We start from the raw sequence: 6,000 nt of genomic DNA on the forward strand, positions 1-6,000 counted from the left end.
GCCACTCCATTTGCTACTCCGGGAAATACTATGTTTGGGAATGCAAGCTACAACACCCAGACTGTCCCTCAGAATATTAATCAGGGTAACACTTTCAATACAATTCCAATTAATGCTAATCAAGGATTTTTGCAGGATGCAGGCATAAATTCGAGTTTAGCCCGGGAATTACAGAAGCTTAAGGACATGATATCAAATGTTCCTAGTGTAATCCGTCCCATAGCTGATGTTCCCACAGATAGTCACAGAATATCCCGATATGTGTCATCAATTGGTGACGTACTGATCCCAAAACGGTTTCAAACCCCAAATATGAAACTATATGATGGTTCCACGGATCCTGAAGAACACGTTGCACAATATAGAGAGCGTATGGAGATCAACTCAATCCCTATGGAAATCAAGGAAGTATGTCTTTGCAAGGGATTTGGGTCTACCTTGACTGGAGCAGCCATGAAGTGGCTACTGAGTATTCCTCCTAATACTATCACTTCCTTTTCTCATTTAATTAACTTGTTCAATAACCAGTTTTCTTGCAGTAGAACATTTGAGAAGATGATAGGTGATCTTTAAAGGGTTACCCAGAATCCTGGGGAATCCTTGAGAGATTTTATTACCAGGTTTAGTAAGGAGTCGCTGGAGATTCCAAATCTAAACCTGGCTTCGGCAGTGGAAGCTCTTAAATTGTGGTTAGAGAAAAACTTCTCTTTTTATGATGATCTTGTTAAGACTCAATGCAGGTCGTTAGACGAAGCAGGAAGCAGAGCTCTGAGGTTTATTAGACTAGAAGACGATAAGAAAAACTTTAAAAAGATCGATATCCCGAAGTATGATCAGACGAACAGGAAAGCCTAATCCCCGGGAAAATCATATCGATCAAAACCTTACTATAAGCCTGATAACCCCAGGATTAATGCAGTAGATGATAAAGATGATGATGAATATCCTAAAATCTCTGAATATTGTTTTTCTGTTGATATTAGTGGATTAATGTGTGCCATGCAGGATTTAGGTGAGAAAGCTAGGTGGCCAAAGAAGATGGAGAAACAAGGAGCCTGGAAAGACAAATCAAAATGGTGTACCTTCCATGAAGATTTTGGGCACTTGACTGAGGATTTCATTGCACTCAGAAGGGAGATTAGCTATCTTCTCAGTAAGGGCCACTTGAAAGAGCGACTTGGCTGAAAGAAGGGAAAAGAGCAAAATCCTGAGAAAGTTCCTGAAAGGGCAACTCCTCACCAACGGATGCAAAAAAATTCTGTTCATATCTGGAGGATCTGATATCTGTGGAACCTCTTATTCTGCTGCAAAAAGAAATGCTGATCAAAGAAAGTTAGAAGTGGCTAACAGACCAAAAAAGACATCTATTCTCACTCAAGCAAAGACCATATCCTTTGATGAAAGCGATAGAGTCAATATTCAGGATCCTCATCATGATAATTTGGTAATAACATTATATGTGGCTAACCATTATGTGCGCAGGATTCTCATAGATGGTGGAAGCTCTGTCAAAATTATTCAACTAGATGTGCTGAAAAAGATGAATATTCCTGAGGATGAGATTATCCCCAGTTCCTCAGTATTGGTTGGATTTAGTGGAGAAACTAAGAACACTATTGAGGATATCAAGCTCCCAGTATATGTTGAAGGGGTAAATAAAATGCAAAAATTTTGTGTTATTGACTGTTTATCTTGTTGCAATATTATATTAGGCAGGCCTTGGATACACGACATGGGAGCAGTCCCCTCCACTTATCACCAATGTGTGAAACTCCCAAGTCCGTGGGGAGTTATCAAAATCATCAGCGATCAACAAGATGCAAAGAATTGCTACACCTCTTCTATGAAGTGTACTACCAAATTCCAGCAGGCGTAGCAAATATAGAAGCCAGCACGAGACGTAATGGAGGCCAGGGAACAAGAACTTAAAGAAGTACTTTCTTATCCCGAGGATCCTGAAGTCAAAGTGTTGATAGGAACGAGCATTCCTGAGGATATTGAGTCAAAGTTGCTCGATTTCCTCAAGTCGAGACTGTCAACATTTGCATGGAAACATGAAGATATGACATGTATTTCCAAAGATATTATAACACATAAACTTGGAATTGATAATTCTTTCAGGACAATCCATCAAAGTTTGCACCTGAGAGAAACATAATCATCCAAGAAGAAGTTGAAAGACTCTTGAAGGCAAATATGATTAGGGAAGTCCAATATCCCCGATGGTTAGCAAATGTGGTGGTTGTGTAGAAAAAGAATGGCAAATGGAGAGTTTGTGTAGATTTCACAGACTTGAATAAGGCCTGCCCTAAGGATCCATTCCCTCTACCACACATAGATTCAATGGTAGACGCTACAGTTGGCCACGAAATGCCGACATTTATGGATGCATCCTCAGGATTTCAACAAATCCAAATGGAGCCCTCAGATCAAGAAGACACAGCCTTCATGACTCCCACAGGTATTTATTGTTATATTGCTATGCACTTTAGACTTAGAAATGCAGGTGCAACCTATCAGAGGTTAGTCAATATGATGTTCAAATAGCAACTGGGGGACACGATGGAAGTTTATATCGATGATATGGTGGTGAAGTCCAAGAAAGCTGAGGATCACCTCCAGGATCTCAAGACTGCATTTGATATCCTCAACAAATATAACATGAAGCTGAATCCTGCAAAGTGCCATTTCAGAGTGAAGGCTGGCAAATTCTTGGGATACATGGTCACCAAAAGGGGGATAAAGGTGAGTCCAGAGCAGATACAAGCTATCCTGAATCTGAAATCCCCAACATCAGTCAAGGATGTTCAAAGGCTAACTGGCAAGATAGCAGCACTCAACATATTCATATCCAAATCATCAGAAAAGTGCAAAGAATTTTATGATATCCTGAGGAAAAACAAGAAGTTTGAATGGACCAGTAAGCATGAGGAAGATTTAATATCCTTAAAAGCTTATCTTTCTTCTGCTCCTCTACTGGTAAAACCCGAAGAAGGTGAACCTCTATCTCTATATCTAGCTGTATCAAATAATGCTGTAAGTGCAGTTTTAGCCAAGGATCTCGAAGGTCAACAACATCCCATCTATTATGTAAGTAAAAGTCTATTGGATGCTGAAACCAGGTATTTTTATCTTGAGAAATTAATTTTAGCACTTATTATGGCATCTACTAAACTCAGACACTATTTTGAAACTCACCCTATTCATGTTAAAACTAATTACCCTATTAAGTCTATTTTGAGAAAACCAGAAATGTCAGGTAGGATGGCAAAATGGGTTGTGAAGCTGAGTGCATATGATATAGCATATGAACCTAGGACTGCCATCAAATCCCAGGCATTAGCAGACTTGTGGCTGATTTCACCAGGGAACATAAAGAAGAGGCAAACTTGGAAGTCCAACAACTTGAAGAAACCAAAGATAAGTGGACTCTATACACTGATGGTGCTTCAAATGTTAGAGGAACAGGTCTCGGGATCCTGCTGAAATCGCCACAGGGGGACATTATACCTTAATCCATATCATGTGGATTTTAAGCCACAAATAATGAGGCAGAATATGATGCTTTGATAGTAGGGTTACAACTAGCAATCGACATGAAAATCAGGTTTATTCAAGTACATGTTGATTCATTATTATTAACTAATCATTTTAATGGTTCATATACTGTTAGAGGAGAAAAACTAATGAAATATTTAGAGCTAGTAAAAAACTAGCAAAGTGTTTCGAAATGTTGATATTTCACAGGTACCTAGAGAAGTGAATGTTGAAGCAGATTCCCTAGCGTAGCTTCATCCTTCAGGATACCAGAAGGTGTCAAGATTCCTATCATACAAATCCTGAGTCCAGCAATAGGAGAGCAAGATGTCAATGAAATATCAGAAGATGATGAAGATATGGAAGTCAAGAATCCTGAGGATAATGAAAATTCTTGGATTATCCCAATCAGGAGATACATTCAAGATGGAGTTATCCTAAAGGATGAAAACCCAAGGGCTTTTCGGACAAAGGTAATCCCATATACTATAATGAATGATATATTATACATAATATCTCTTGCAGGACCATATCTAAGGTGCTTAGAGAAGACAGAAGCTCAAGAAGTTCTCCAGGATATCCATGAAGGAGACAACGTTTCATCAAGCCATTTTTAGCCTTCACTCCCTAAATAGGAATAGAGCTACTTTACAAATAGGGCTAATTACTTCGCACCTGACTGTGATAGCCCTCTCGATACCTTATTGGAGCTTTGTAACCAGTGGCCGGTTTCCCGTCGCTAGAGTCTTTTCCCAGTGCACGGTGGGAATCACACTGGGGGCAGAGCACTATTCTCCAAAATCCTGAGGACCGGATACTTTTGGCCAACGATGAAGAGGGATGCTATGAATTATTCCCAGAAATGTGATGCATGCCAGAGACATAGCAAAATTTTGAACCAGCCAGCAGAACCCTTGTATCCTATTATATCCCCTTGGCCTTTCATGAAGTGGGTTGTGGGGGAAACTACCAAGAGCTCCAGGAGGAAAAGTCTTTACGTTGGCTATGACGGATTATTTCTCGAAGTGGATTGAAGCGGAAGCTTTTGTTCAAGTCAGAGAGAAAGAAGTTATCTCATTCATCAAGCGCTATATCCTGACAAGATTTGGAATCCCGGCAGAGATAGTGTGTGACAATGGCTCGCAGTTCATTGGCAAGAGAACCACCAACTTCTGTGCCAGTTGGGGAATCAAGATGATCACCTCAACACCTGTCCATCCTCAGGCTAATGGTCAGGCCGAGTCAAGCAACAAAATCATTATCAATAACCTGAAGAAAAAGTTGGGGTCTAAGAAGGGAAAGTGGGCCGAGGAACTACCTTTTGTTCTTTGGGCAGATAGGACCACTTCAAAGAATGCTACTGGTTAGACTCGTTTCTCATTGGTATTTGGAGCTGAAGCAGTTATCCCGACAGAGATGGTTATCCCTACAGCTAGAATCAGTCATCAGAATCCCGAAGATAATACTCAAAGTCTACTTGAAGATCTAGTTGTAATAGAAGAGCTTAGGGATTTAGCGAAGATCAGAATGGCCTCTTATCAGCAGAAGATAGAAAAGTCCTACAACAAGAATATCAGGGTTTGTAGATTTCAAGAATGGGATTTAGTTCTCCGAAAAGCTTTTCAGAATACTACAAATCCAGCAGATGGAAAGCTCGCACCAAAATGGGAATATCCTTACTTGATTGAGTCGGAAGCAGGAAAAGGGGCATACAGATTGTCTACTTTGGATGATGACTTATTACCAAGGGCTTGGAATGCTATCCACCTCAAAATATATTTTATGTAAGACTTCTATCCCGAAGATAATTGTTATCCTGAGAAATTTAACAGTGATGTTAAACAACTAAGGTATGTATTCGAATTTACATTTTTATTCATTTTCAATATTATTATTCTTTTATCATGATACTGACTTAAGCATCGGAGGGGTGTTAGCCTTGCTAACACCCACCTCTCACTTAGATTTGACTGTTTTGTAGCCTGAAGATATGTGGTATACCCACATGGGATAAAATTAATAAGGGACTTGTCGCCAGTCTATTTATAAGGTTTAAGAGGTTTTCATCTCTTCTATGGGCCTTGTCGCCAGTTTTCTCTCGGGCCTTGCCGTCGTTTGAGGTATTATTCTATGTCTTCTAAGTTTTAAGGTGTTTTCACCTTTTCTTAAGATCTCCTGTAGCGCACGTTTATTCAGCCGTAGTTCGAGAGACAGGGCCAGGACATGAAATATAGTGACTTGTTACCTCGTTATCCTCAGCTATTGGTTTGAATCTCGATTTTATGGTAGATGTACCATTTCCTAAGGTTTAAGGGGTTTTCAATCTCTCTTAAGGGCCTTGTCGCCAGTTTACTTCTAAGGTTTAAGGGGTATTCGCCTCTTCTAAGGGCCTTGTCGCTAGTTTGTTTGGGCCTTGTTGCCAGTTTGTTTGGGCCTTGTCGCCAGTTTATTTAGGCCTTGTCG

The sequence above is a fragment of the Bidens hawaiensis genome, unplaced genomic scaffold (genome assembly GCF_021521415.1).
Source record: "Bidens hawaiensis isolate Kalapana, Puna unplaced genomic scaffold, B.hawaiensis_p1.1 tig00011824_1, whole genome shotgun sequence".
In the NCBI taxonomy this organism is placed as follows: Eukaryota; Viridiplantae; Streptophyta; class Magnoliopsida; order Asterales; family Asteraceae; genus Bidens; species Bidens hawaiensis.